General features: G+C 41.6%; 1 protein-coding gene across 17 annotated transcripts in view; it reads left to right on the top strand.

The window, feature by feature from the left end:
- The window catches only part of ITPR1 (inositol 1,4,5-trisphosphate receptor type 1), a 183,012-nt gene that overhangs the window by 40,717 nt on the left and 127,915 nt on the right, over positions 1–14,380 (top strand). The window lies entirely within an intron of this gene.

Raw genomic sequence — 14,380 nt, 5'->3', positions numbered from 1 at the left:
GATAATTAAGTAACGCTTCTTTAGCTGGAATGTGCTTGTGAGCAGGCCAAATGGTTTTTTTGCATGTCTGTATTAACATTTGTTTGTCTCTTCTCATGAGGTCAGGTGTTCCTGCAGTTTGCTTTGGGTAGCTGCATGCAGTTGGAGGCTAAGATTTACCATAGTGTTGGAAGCCTTTTCCTGGTGGTCGTATCCCCAAGCAGCAAATGGGTAGTGCAGGACTGGGTGTCATGGTGGAATGACACGAGGTACCATTATTGCAACTGGAAAACCCCTTCTCCTTCCTTCTGTCTGTGTTATCATCTTGTAAATGTAATGCAGTGGTCAGTCATGGGGATGATGGAGTACGGGTTTGGTAAAAAAAGTGCTTCTCAGCTGTTCCCATGTGTTAGGAAGCAGAAATCCGGAGTACCAAGAGACAAAGGAAATGAGCATAATCATTCTTCTAACATGCTTGGCATCTCTGTCAGTGTTGTTATCATTTTGACCCATTTTTGTTACTGTTTTCCAATGTTTTCTGAAATGTTTTCATCATAGAACTATTAGACTTAAAAAATGGAGACTGTGGGGATGGCTTCTTCCATCAGATTTCATTAGAATAGAGAAAAAGGGTGTTCTGTTGTTGAACTGAAGGAGCCATCCTTGCTATATCACAGTGGGTATATCAGCAATCTCAGTTTAAATCTTTCTAGTTTAAAAAAAAAAAAAAGATTTGTGTACATAACAAACATATGGCTTTAAGGCTTCTATTCAGCAGTTATTTGGATGTATTTATTAGTAAAAGTGCCACGTGGGGATGTTTGACAAGAAAAACTTGTTCTCTGGAATAAGGTTGGGGTTTATGAAGTTAATTCATATTCCACAAAGCAGCTCTCAAGTGAAGGCTAAAAGCTTTCTGATTTTAGCGGTCATTTGTGTCCCCAGTTGTGGGCTGTCTGAGAGTGTGGGCTATCTGATGACAATTTTCAAGACGTGTTATTGTAAAGAAGTGGAGATAATGTGCATGAAAATTATAATATTTGGCAATGTTAGTGCAAGTTCAGGGATGGAATAAAAAAACTCCTCTGTTATATCCTTACTCTGGCAGCACGTGTGCTGTGAGCTACCATCACGCTTCCAGCCTCAGTATTTCCTTTTAAAAAAAATGTGATTACTCTCTCAATGTCATAGAAGTGTTTTGGCTCAGAAACTTGTTGCTATACAGTGCACGATTCTCTGATGCTTTCCTTGAGCAGCTCATCTGTTTCTCTTCACATATTGAGGCTTTGTAATGTTTTTAACTGTACTTTAAATGGCTTCACCTTGTAAAAGCCTTCAAAGTTTTTTGAATGACCAAGAGGGGAATACTGCATTGTGGAAGCACTCCTGTGCTGCCATACCGTAGGAGGATGCAAGGCACTAATGACCACTTAAGGTCTTTAATAGTTCTGTGTTTCTATAACAGTCAAAGATCATGGAAATATAATTCACTGCATACAAGTTTGTACCAATATCTTGTGGTTAGGTCTTATAATCTTTCTTTCTTAAAAAAGTTTTTAAATTAACTTAATGTGTATTAATGTTAGTACTCTGATCTTTAGTAAGAAAATAATGGATTTGTGCCTGATAATATCTAATGTGCGGTTTGTGTATTTGAATGGAAAAGTAGCAGGCTTTTTTAATATTATCGAAGGTGAAAGGCATGCTTGGTATCTTGATTTTCACCTTATAAAAATCCAGATGCACGGCAGACAGCTAAATTTAAACCACTGCTTCTAGTGACTTCATTTTCATACTGTGAGTGACTTAGTAAAATTGAAAGTCAGTGAGGAAAGTCCCAAGTGCTCATCCAGATCTAAAAGCTCAGGAAATTACAGATAATCAACTTTTCACATCTTTGTCACTTTAACGTCATGTACATATCCTCAGGTGTTCTGAGGGGAGTTTTTGTTCTACTTGTTTCAGTTATCTTTGAATAAGGTCCAGGTATTTAATCAGTACAGTTGGCACTTTCTGTGATTAAGCCTTTGGATAGCATCAGTGTCTGGATTTCATTTAAGATGTGCTGCAGTAGTCTGTATTTCTGAACTCCCAGGCAGAATCCATTTTTTTAGTATCTCTAATATCAAGAATACTTGCAGTCCATCTTTCATGACTTGTGTCTAGTTTATCTAGTCAGGTGTTAAAATCATTGCAGGTAAAAATTAGCCCTGGGGTCTACAGATGAGTAACGTAGTCAAGTGCTACCTCTTATTACCTATAAACCTCTAATTTTCCTCTGAAGTCATAAATCTAGAAAGCATTGTTACAGAGCTGCTCCGCGGGAGAGCTGGCGTGGGGTGGTGCATGGAGTGCTCTTGTAGCTGTTGGTGCCAAGGGCCATTGATTAGTGGTTGGAAACAGCAACTGGCACTGTAACAGGTGAATGACATTGTTCAGATGTCACTGTTGATGTCGTTTTTCTGTTAAATTTATGACGGAGCAGGAGAGGGCTGCAGTAATTTTTAAAACACTCCATCATGTCTGTGAAACCAGTAGGTCCTGCCTCTGGAGGTGTTATTTGGTCCATGGGACCAAATCTGAATGGGGATGCCTTGGCCGTGAACCACCATTTCAGGCTGTCCCAGCATCTCCCCAGCAAAGGGTTTCATCTGCCTGTGCTGTGCTTCCATTCCGCTCTGCAGACCAACAGTTGCAAATCGGTATTATCAAATCTATTGGATATAATCAGGGGTTTTTTAGTTGTTTCGGAATGCTAGGATTTTGTGTAGAAAAGGAAAATTAATCTGAAACCTGGTTAAATTAATCTGAATCCTGAAAATCAGGGCATAAACCTGACGTAGATCTGTAAGTAGAGGCTGGACCACCTGATGCAACCAGAACACAGTTCTAATACAATTACGATACAAATAATAATTGGGGGGAAAAAAAGACAGTGATTGAAACAAATGAAGGAAGAGAAGGGACAGGAGCAGGCAATGTAAAAGAGCTTCAGTGCGTTTTTCTGAACTGTGAATGTCATTGCTGCTTTGAGGCTACTGGGAAAAAGTGGTATTTGTGATCCAAGACCACTGTCTTTGCTGGCTCTGTACGGGTATGAGTGGGGGCTATGTTCAGACAGTGATGCAGATGGTGTTATTTAATAGCTCTCACCAGCCCATCCGTCACATTTGAATCCTGCTTTCTTCCACACTGATTGATGTGTTATCATTATGTCAATTAGACATCTTGAAAGATGGCTTAAAACATGGAAAATACCTGATTATTGTTCTTTTTTGGAAAAGGAAACTTTAAAAATGTGTGTAGCACTAGGTGGTTCGAATACGTGTATTTTCTCTATATTTTTCAGAAACACATACAGGTAGGGATGTATGTTGTTGTGGCAATGGCTGTGCCTTGAGGGTGACATGGTAATATGTGGGCCGCCTTGGTGCTTCTGTTGGCAATGCGAATGCCTTGTTGCATTGCTGTTGTGGTTCCAGGGCTTTGTTACAGTTCCTTCACAAGAATCAGTTAGAGGCTGGGAATGTGGATGAGTCTTAGTGTTAAGGAAGAACTTGATTAATGCTGTAGTGATAGTTAGGTAAAGGTTTAAGCATCACTTTCCCCCCCTTGATTATGCATTGCTGTGAAGGCCTTCCAGCTGTGACTGTCAGATGCCACACTGATGTACAGATTGGCTCATCTTTTGCAGCTGGCAGGAGAGGGGACTGAAATGAATGGATCTGTTGATTCACACACACTGTGAGAAGGCAACAGTTAATAGGCTTTGAAATTCAGTGGCTGGTGAATATTGTTCTTGAAGGTAAATTGGCTTAGGAAGCAAGCAGCATTCAGGATTGAAGGCACAGGTGGATGCTACTTGGTAGAGTGCTGGTGTGAGGGCTGTGGGGAGGGGGTGCAAATCACAAAGCCAAGTACTGCAAAAGCAGAATACCTGAGAGCGTGGGGCCGGGGAGCTCCTGCTTTGGCTGGTACAGTGGCTCTGATGGAGAGATAAGAATCCTTGAGGTCCATAGCTTGCACGTTCTTACTGTGGTATTGGCATAACAGGGTTTTTTTGGTTGCTTTTTGTTTCAAGGATTTTTGTCTCAAGGGAAAGAAGGCAGGCATTGTCATGTGAAATAACAGCACTTCTGCACAAACTTCTTGGTCTGTTTGTTTAACACTTGGACAAGAAGTTAAAGAAGTGAAAATGATGGTTTCCTTTACAGGTATGTTTTAACTCCTTGATTTATTATATGAAGTTTTGGTGTTCCTGTCACAGGCTCTTACAACTTATTCTCCAGAGACAGAATCAGTTGTGATAAACTGAGGAGTCCTAGAAGCTGCGATGTCCATTGGAAAATAGACACCGAGTTAACACAGAGTGTTTGTTTCTGCAAGAGGCTTACTCTTGGAGCCTGTATGAAACATCCCTTAGAGATGAATGATAGCATGTTCTGCTTCTCTGGAATATAATGAAGTAGTAGAGCAGGCTAAAATAAATTGAATTACATCCACGTGTCCTTTCTAAAAAGAAAAAAAGAAAAGAAAAAACTCAGTTTCTTTTGAAGTTGAAAAATAAGCAGTATTTTCTTCAGCAACTCCACTGTTGTGCTTGTCCTTATCTAGTAGCACACTGGCAGCTTTGTATGGCAGGGTGAAATGTGTGTCAGTCCAGCATCCACAGTGTGTTTTTAGGATCTGGATTTTTGTTTTTGCATGCTCGCTGCACTCAGGTGCTGAGCACTTCAGGTGTTGATAAGTGCCCCACCAGCGTCTCCTTCCAGACATAATATATGGTGATTCTGTTGCCTATTTAGAGTGATGGCATTGCATTGCAAAAAAACAAAAAAAAGAAAAAACAACCACCAACCCCAAACTCCAGTAAGAATGTGCTGTCGGCTCCTGCCGGCTGGGATAAATGCCTTCAGGCCTTTCCTGGCAGGCTCTGCTTCCGCTCATGGTCGCTGAACATTTGTTCTTCCCATTTGCAATCCGGTCCAGTGAAGCTGGCGTGTTCACATGTCTGTTCTCCAGCTGTCTGGCTGTGTGAGTGCACGGGGCTGTGCTGCCTTGGCTTCCAGCTCTCGTGCCTTATTTGGTAACACAGTGCTCTTAAGCTGTGCCTGGAAGGGGCTGTTTTACTAGTTTAGGGACTATTTTCCACTTTAATTTTTGATCTCTAGAGCTATAGATTGCGTTTCAGCAGCAGTGCTGGCATAGCTTAACTCTTCAGCGCTGTCAAACTCGAATATTGCGCTTTAGAAGTGCATGAAGTGTTTTATTCCCTGCTGTAGCACACTGGCGTGCTGCTGCAGACAATCTCAGCAGAGGCAATATATGGCAGCACTTGTGTTTACAGCACGTACATATACCTTGTCAGCATAATTTGCTGCTTAAAATGATAACCAGAGTGTGATCTTCAGTGCTAAGACCGCGTTACAGAGGACTCAGCCAAATTTTAATTAGCTGCATGATTTGTTGGAGTCTTTTGTGCTCTGTTCCTGAGAGGGGAAGTGGCGTACAGCGATGGAGTGAGCTTGGACAGATTGAGTAGCATCATTCGATAGGCTTCAGCAAGAGCATCTCTGGTCCCCTGCCAAAAGGATGGTGACTGTTTAAAGTAGTGAGAGGGCCTCAGTAAGTGAGGTGAAAGACTCGAGCCAAGCCTAGGAAAAGAAAGCAAGGAACAAAGCTTTCAGGCTCAGAAAACAGATGTGGATGCTGGTGCTTTACTTGGTTTGCCTGGGAGCACAGCACAGTTCAGCAGCATGACTGTGAACATGAGAGCAGTTGCTCTCTTCAACTCCAGGGTGGTATTTCCTATAATTAAGGCAGGTCTGGGTTTTTCTGCAATTATCTTTGCTTTGCTAAGGTCTTCCAGTAGTGCTGCTCAAGTCCATCTATAGCTGGTTTACTGGAAGTCTGAACATCTGCGGCAGCACATGCCTTATAGATGCTGTCTGCTACTGCCAGTGTGGCGCTAGGTGTCTGTTCCCACGCTGCTGCAAACTGGTTTTCACAGCTGGCTGTCCTCTGCAGGCTCCACAGGGAAGAAGGCTTCTTGAGAATTCATTCAGAATTACCTTGAAAACTGAAGAAATGACCTGAAAAACAGCGTCGCAGTTCAGTGGGGGCATATGTCAAAGACTGCACTTTAGTTGGCTGCATCCAGGGAGGAGGAGGAGGATGGGCATATGCGGCAGTGCGGTAGGAAAGGATCCGGGGACTGCAGGAATCACAGTTTTAATAGGAGTCATTGGTGCTGTGCTGTTACAAAAAGTGCAATTGCTGCCTTGGAATATATAAAAAGAAGCATTGCCAAAAGACATAGTAATTATTTTTTTCCAATTTTACTTCCTGGCAGAGCCTCAAGCAAAGTATCTTGTTTAGCACTGCACCTCATACTTCCAGAAAGATATGAGCCAACTAGAGAAAATCCAGAGGAGGGTAATGGTCAGGAACAAGACCAATGAGTCTTGCCTCTCAGTAGCTGTGGGACAGGGACAGAGGAGCCTGGGGATACTGTGGGAAGAGAGAGAAGTTCTGTTCTGCATGCCCATGTAGATAGGGAAACAAGTCACGGGCTTAAATTGTAAAAATAAATAGGTTAAGTACAGAAATAGTGGAGTGCCGGAATAGATGACTTGAGGAGTTATGTCAGGAATGGAGCAGGCATAGTTAATTCTGCTGCTCGGAGGGAGGGATGAGCCAAATAAGCTTGCTAAGGGTCTGCCAGTCCTGTGAACCTGCGGCACTGGCGATTCTGCAGAAGGCAGCAGGGCCAGAGTTTGGGATGATGGCACTCAGTGCACAAGGAAAGAAACAAACAAGCATTTCAGGCAAGGCATCCCAAGTGCTTGATTGGTGTAAGAAAAAATAAAGCATTGAATTTGGTTTTGATATTTCTTGAGTTCTCCCACCTAGACTTCAGTAATATTATCAAGTATTTAACCTCCCTATATCTTCTTTTTTTTTGGCAATGTGGGTTTTCTTTAAATCAAGTGCATTTAAAAGCTGAAAATTGAACCGCTGAAAAATTTGCCTTTTGTTTTGCGTGATGCGGTGGTGGCTCATTTCTTATCACATGCACACAAAACATTCTTAAATAGAAATGGCTTTTATTATGCTGTTCAGTCCTGTCAGCTCCACCGAATAGCACAACCGTATTCTTTCCATACTGCTCAACATTGATGCTTTCAGAGGGTGTTTGAAATTTGATCTTTCTTGTTCTTCCTGTGCTCGGACTGTCCGAGCGTTCCCAGCCTCCTGCCCCCGCTTCCTGACCTGTTCTGAGCAGGAACTTCGTTCCGGAAAAGCAGGAACAAGTGAAAAAGCAAATGTGAAAATTAAATCCAAGGGCCATACGGTCAAAATAAAATGAAATGGGGCCAGCAGATGAGTACGCTTTGGTTTACTGCCGGGGTAAAATGCTACTGAGGTAGACTGAAAAGACCTGAAGATTTTGAGGAAGAATATCCCAGGGTTCATGTTCTGAGACTTGTGTTTTAGTGCCTTGCAGGGAGATCTGTCATGGAAACTATTAGCAGGAAGATAGGGGATGGCTTCCTGGTTTAAGAATACAGCTCTCAAGGCTGCAACAAAGGCTAAAGCCCCACAAAAGTTTACTTTAAAATGCTTCTGCAACTGTTATGCATATTTTTTTTTTTTTTCACTGAATTCCCTTCATATAAAATAAAAACACTTCTCCTTGTAGCATGTAAAACTTGATTTTCAGTACTTGTGGGAGGGAGAAAGGGTTGGCCTTTGGACTTGCCTCTTGCAAAGGTTTGCCTCTAATCCAGGATTTCTTTTCGTGCTGGACCAGAGGCGGAGATGAGCTAAGACACTAAAAACTCTCACTGAAATAAGTAGCTTTATTGAGATCCTGTGTTAGTTCAAATTAATGTGTACAGTTGTGAACTCTTCTCTTGAAGGTTGGGTTTTTTTCTTCTCTTTTTTTCCTCTCTTTTCAACATTCAGAGAGTTTTTCTGGCTTGTATTTGTTACTAGCCAGGAGCCATGACTTCTAAATGTTCTTGAGATTATATTTAAGTAGCTTCTCTTGGTCTGAGTTACCTTTTGTGTCCATAAATCGGACATGTTCCTTAATGCTTTCAAGGGATACCTGGTGCATTCATTCACTGTCCTTAACAGCTTTCTCTGAGGCAACACAGCGTGGTTTTTGTCTTCCTAGATCTCTTGTAGTCATGTGTATTGCCCATCCAGGGACATGTTATCCATTGTGATGCCGCTCAGCGACAAGGAGGCTGCCAGTTTTCCTGCTTTCTTTAACCTGACACCATAGATGTCAACTGGTATATGTTTTAGATAAATGCATCTCTGTTATTTTTCTTCCTACGTGTTGTTCTCCCTTCTGACTTGTATGTTTTCACGAAGCATCTTCACTCAGCGCTGCTCGTACCAGAGATCAAAAACGCATCTGGTCTTTCCTGCAAATGTTTCTTTTTGGAACTGCCTGTATATCCAGTGTCTAAATATTTCTCTCTTTTCGAGTAGCAGTTTTATTTCTGAAGGAGACCAAAGAGGTTACATGTAGATATAAAACAAACACTGATGTATTCTGAACGTTTCGGTACCTAAGATGTTTACTCAAAGGTGCATTTCTCATGTTAGTCTTTTGGTAGTTTTTTGGGCACTTTTGCTACCATTGTGATCTTGAGGGATTTAGAGGGTGTTGGCTTGCAGTGTTCTGAGTTGTCTGGGCTTTGGTTCCTAATTCACCCTGAGACATGGCAGTGTGTCCAGAGCCTCAAGAGGTAATTTTCCCTGCAGGTGAGGAGCCATGTGTTTGCTCTTTCTCATTGGAATAAGGTTACCTTGCCCAGTTTTCATTGCCTTACCCCACGGTAAATTTCAGTACATCTAAAATGCTGCATTTATTATTGCAAAGTTATTAAAAATGTTGTGTGGAGTCATATGCTAATGCATACATTCAAAAAGCCATTGCTTTTTAATTAATGTTGTGTTAATGAATACTGTTGATGTAGTAGGCATTGATATTCAGTGTCCAGCTCTCAGGTATATAATTTTTCACTCTCAAATCACTGTTGCAGTCTTCTCCCTTTGTTTGGTTTGATACATGAGCTCTAAGTTAATAACAATTACATTATTTCCTATGTTGTTACAGCTTGAAAAAACGAAGTAGCGATTTCCATTGGTAGAACTGTGCATAAATGAGTACAATGGCAAGAGGGTGGTTACCCTCATGTCTTGTAGATATGAACTGAGGGTGGTTATTTTAACATAAAAATTAGAATATATTTAGATACTAAATCATGTAAGCTCTCCATTTAAAATGTTGGTTGCAAGGGTGACTTTCCTCCTTTATTCTGCTTTAAAAAGAAAAGCATTGAAAGCCCTTGAAACAGGCAAGATGCAGAAGGGGAGGTAACAGACTTCACAGCAGCAGAAACCTCTAATATATTTTGTCATGTAATTAGTTCAGTGTTTGAATCCTGAATGATTGAGTTGCATGTGTGAATGTGAAAAGATCTTTGGGCTTGGAATACAATTTTTCCCCACTTGCGGCATGGCAGAGCTGTTGGCACTGTGAGATTTGATTTCGGTCGTTGTCTCCCACTGGGCTAAATGTGCACAGTGTGGGTTTGTTTCCCTGCTCGCCTTGCTGGAGCTGTGTGGAGGGGGCTCTGCCGGGACAGCAGGTCAAGCAGTTAGTGCGTCCCGACAAAATAAGTGTTTTGAAATGAGTTGCTGTGCTGCCAGCAAAGCTTGTGCCCTGCAAATTGAAAATGAAAGGATGTCTTCTCATCACAAAGACAGTAATTTCAGTAAGATCAGGTTTGAGTTTTTTTTCTCCCTCCCTATGGAAATGCAGGAGTGATTAATAATCAACACATTTCTGTAGCCGCTTTTGTTCTACATTCTTTGAACCTCTTAGGCTGTCATGTATTAATTTTAAACCTTAGAAGGAAAAAGTATAGAAATAGACAACGTAGTTATCAAAGGGCTTCTGAGGAGGTGAAACTTGCCTGTGATTGAATTTATGCATTTTGTGTTATTCTATATGCCTCTTGCGTGAAAATATTTCATTTAAGCACAAAAGGAGTCTTCATTCTGTCTTCAAATAAATAATCTCTTCATCCTGTGGAGCATTACCATCCTTGTGAGTGTATTAAAGCTGTGCAACTTCGATAATTATAAAGTTGAGAACTTGTGTTTGCAATATTTCCATCATTGCCAGTTATGCTACCGCTTCATCCTCTTTGCTGCTATTTTTTATATTAAAAATAAAAAAAAAATACTATCCTTGTATTTATTCTCTACTGTGAGCAGGCTTTGGCCTTGGGGATATATCTGGTATCTAAGTATAGAAAAGTCTGAAAAGAAACTGCTAAATTTCAACAGGGAATTGCTAATTTTCTTTTAATTTTAGTATTGCTGTGCAAAAAGGAGTTTGGTGGTTTGTTTTTTTTTTTTTTTCAAGTAACGAAGACACAGCTGTGTTGGTGTTAAATATTCAGTGGGTTTTGTAAGTGACTTATTTAAATATCTTCATTTTTATAGATTTCTCTCATCTGAAAGTACTCTGAAGTATGATTTATGAGAGAGGGAATATTTTTTTTCCTCAGCTCTTACCTTTCTGTAGTTGGCATTTTGTAACGTCTGGCTCAGTGTTTAAAGAAATGAAATACCAACACACCTTTCTGTTGCCAACGAAATATTTGATGCCTGCTTTCTCTAACTGCAGAAAAATTGGTGAAGACCTTCTACTAAATGCTTAAAATAGCCAGGGGAGATTTGGAAAAAATGACTGGTGTATTACACAACCAGCCTGGCTGAAGCTAGAAGTACTTCCAGATCATTTAGGAAGGAGCGTGCTAGAGAACAGCAGAGTGAGAAAAAAATGTGTGCTGCAGCTCAAAACAGCTCTGAGCTGATCTCTGAAAGTAGCGAAGTGGGTAAGTGTTAGTAATGGCTGGTGTCCAGCTGTCAGCCAGCAAAGGCAACCCTGAGAGCTTTGGCTGTGGCTGTGTTGGTTTAGCTACTTTCTGAGCTGTCTTCGTATACTGAGGGTAGAATGAATTAACATAGTAAGATCACTTAATGCACCAAGTGGTGGGAAAACCCTCTGAAGGGAGGAGTGGAATTGCATAGATGTGTTTGAGTCATGTATTTCTGGGCAACTTGATGTGAAATAAGGTGTCTCTGTCTTGGGTGGGCTCTGAAATACTCTGCTCACTTCTCCAAATCATTCTAGCCTCTGAAGTTAGTGGGTATTTGCAATTTTGGATAAGTCTTGCATTATATTTTATAATAATCTTACTAACGCATTACCTAAATGCTACTTTAAATTCCTATGGCCGTCACGGGGCAGCACCGGAGGGAGCTTGTTGAAAGGGTGGTGGCATGTGAACAGTGATGGTCCCTTTCTTAAATTGGGTCCTGCATCTGTGAGCCCAGATGCTGCTACCCCTTTCGAGGGACTGACCATATGATTGCCACTTGCCCCTACACAATGCAGTTCTTGTTCACTATGGGATGGAGGTAGAAGCACTGCAGAGGCTCAAGGTTGACTGAAAGTTTCCATTAGGGGATGCATTTTCCAGCCTGATGTTTCTAAGTTTTGTTGTTCTGGCTAATTTTTAAAAAAAATTATTTTTATTTTTTTGCCACATGCTTCTCCTAGATGTTTTTAAAGAAAGATCTCAATTACTAAAAAGTAATTGGCGTGATACTATGTTGATGGTTCAGGCAAATAGCCCATCCTAAAAAGCCCATCCTTTTCTCTATAAAGTTCTGGTTCTTTATGCTTTGGGAGTGTAAAATGATTTGGATGATGAAGCTGTGAAACCTTGGGAGATGAGGATTGTCTGGGCAATCCCTCCTCAAGTATTAGGTGGAGACCTGCACATTGGATTAGTCAGTTGTTGGGGGGATGTAAGCAGGGTAGAAGCAGAGAATCTGGCTGGCTGGGCTTGGACTGGCAGGAAAGGTTGGAAGTTTGGACTGGGGAGGAGAGGAACAAGGTCTAGTACAAGAGAAGGGAATGGAGAAAGGATAAGAGAAAATGAAAAGAATGGGGTGGAAGGAATTGGGGTTGGAGTAGTGTTGCTGGCAGGTTTCTCTCTTCATTGAACACCAGAATACTTTGGAACATGTTATTTCTTAGTGTTTCCAGTGTCCTTGATCTTGGCTATTCCTCTGTGAGGCTGGTACACGCAGAGGATAACCAAACTTTGCTGACAGTATTTCTGTGAGCTGCAGGTGGCAGGGGCCCATGTGGGGATCAAAATGTCCAAACAGTGAGAGCGTTAATGTATCACATGGTGCAATTATGGTCTTACTTAGTCCACTTTATTAGATGCAAAGCAATTGCTGACGGAAGAACAGGATTTAGCTTGGAAGCATTGAAATGCACATTTAATACATGTCCATGTAGCAATCATTCATCATCCATGCGCGTGATGGGGAGGTACACAATTACGCAGTCAGTTTTTCCTGCAGGACCTTTGTTCAGTGTTCAGGCTTGATGTGTCATCATTTCATCAGCAGTTACGTAGTATTTTATTTTTACACTTAGTGTGCAATTCTGCCATTTTTCACTCTGTATCATCAAGATCTCAAAAGAAAGTGCATTCCTTCATGATTAATATTCAACAGTGTATAATAAGATGCAATTACGTTGCAGTAGTAGCTTTATCACCTTTCCAATGTGGCTGAAGCTGCTTGAATCCATGATCAGAGCTGGTTGTTTCAGCTGCTTTGGCTTAATTTTGGATCTGTTAGAAACAGACCTAACCTCACTAAGTATAGTGTCTGACAAGAAGCAGTTGGTTTGTCTTACACAGTCATTGCTACTGTGGGTTGCAGATTGCTGACCATGATGGTATTCGGCTAGCCCATCCATGCACGTTCATTTTTGTAAACATGTAAGCCCTCTGGAGGTCTAAAAGTCTTCTGGCCATAAAGTTCATGTAGCTTGACCCATGGCAAAATACATTTGCTACTAACCAGCCTCTGGTGGTGATGTTGAGATGAATAAGGCTAAGTTTAATTCCTCAACCACTTAGAAACAGATTTCATAGAACAAATATAAAGAACAAAAAAAAAAGTTGGGTACTTCTCATTGTTTGTTTTAGGTATGTAGTTTTGTAACTAGGACGAAAACCTAATATATACCCTTCTTGCATTGGACAAGGTTGAATGCTTGTAGACCCCTCCACCGTGCTGCAGGGGACAGAGGGGGTTGCTTGCAGTTAACAATTTAGAAGTTAGGCTTAACTTGACAACTTTCTTTACTGAAAGGGATGGAAGAAAGTACACTTGCACTGTGACTAAATGTAGCATACAATTAATTCTTCTATGCAGTTCTGTGTGTTAATTGCTGTCATTGTGTGAACTGATGGTTTAAGCAAAAATAGAAAATTTTATAACCGGTGTGTTGCTTACAATGCATAGTCTTAGCTTAAAAGTGGCAGCCTGCAGTGGCTTTTTGAATCTGTTCGGTGCTGTCAATCTCTGTGAATCATCTTTATGTAAATTAAAAATACGTTGAAGAGAGCAAACCTGGAAAGTGTGGTTTGCGCTTTTGTTTTCCACTTTCCTTTCCACTTCCCTTGTTTGTTCAGAAGCTGTAAGCTGGTAGTGTCAAAGTAGAGGTGAGCGTTTCTGGATAGATGCAGTTACATCTCCTTCCACAAACCCTCAGCTCTTTTCTCGCCTTCTCAAGTATGCATCACTCTGTTAAAGGTCTCCAGTGCCCTAGCCATCTCCCACTGTATCTCTTAATGGTGTACTGGGCGCCAGCTCAGCAGGCTGCGTGGACTGCTGTGGTGGTGTGAGACATGCTGACCGGCCCATTTGGCAGCTGGTGGCTCACTGAGCTGAAACAACAGTCTGCTACTGGTGCTTCACCCCGTTCGAAGGGGATTTAGTTTAGAAGACAGACCTTTACCCTTCTGGTGTGCTGTAACGGTGCTTTGAGGATGGATTAGACAGGCAGGCAGAGTGACACCAAATGGGTCTTTCCTTTAGGAAAGGAATGAGAAGCGTGAAGGTGTCCATCTCAAATGGCATCCCAAGGTAAAGTTGTCAAGGTCTGTCTCCAGCAGGACTCAGCCTCTTCAGCAGCTTCAACCTCTGTCAGAGCTGAAATGAGTTGTCTTCAGTGTGGGGTTTTTCCCTTGTTGGTTGACATGCCTCCAATGCATCTGTTAGCAAAGTAGCCCCTAAGCAGCTCTGCTTTTTGGCCAGTGAAGATAAAACCCCTGCAAGCTTGTGGCTCTGCAGCTTGCTGCTTCCCTCACGGCAGTGCTCGCCTGCGAGGGTACATCAGCAGCCTTTAGAAATACCCTGCGAGTTAGAAATCTCGAATCTCACATCCATGTCATTGCCAAAGAGACCCTGGGAACCGCCTTCTGGCTTTTTTGGC

Source organism: Falco naumanni, chromosome 4 (assembly GCF_017639655.2).
Source record: "Falco naumanni isolate bFalNau1 chromosome 4, bFalNau1.pat, whole genome shotgun sequence".
NCBI classification, from domain to species: domain Eukaryota; kingdom Metazoa; phylum Chordata; class Aves; order Falconiformes; family Falconidae; genus Falco; species Falco naumanni.
This window is presented reverse-complemented; position numbering and strand designations above follow the sequence as displayed.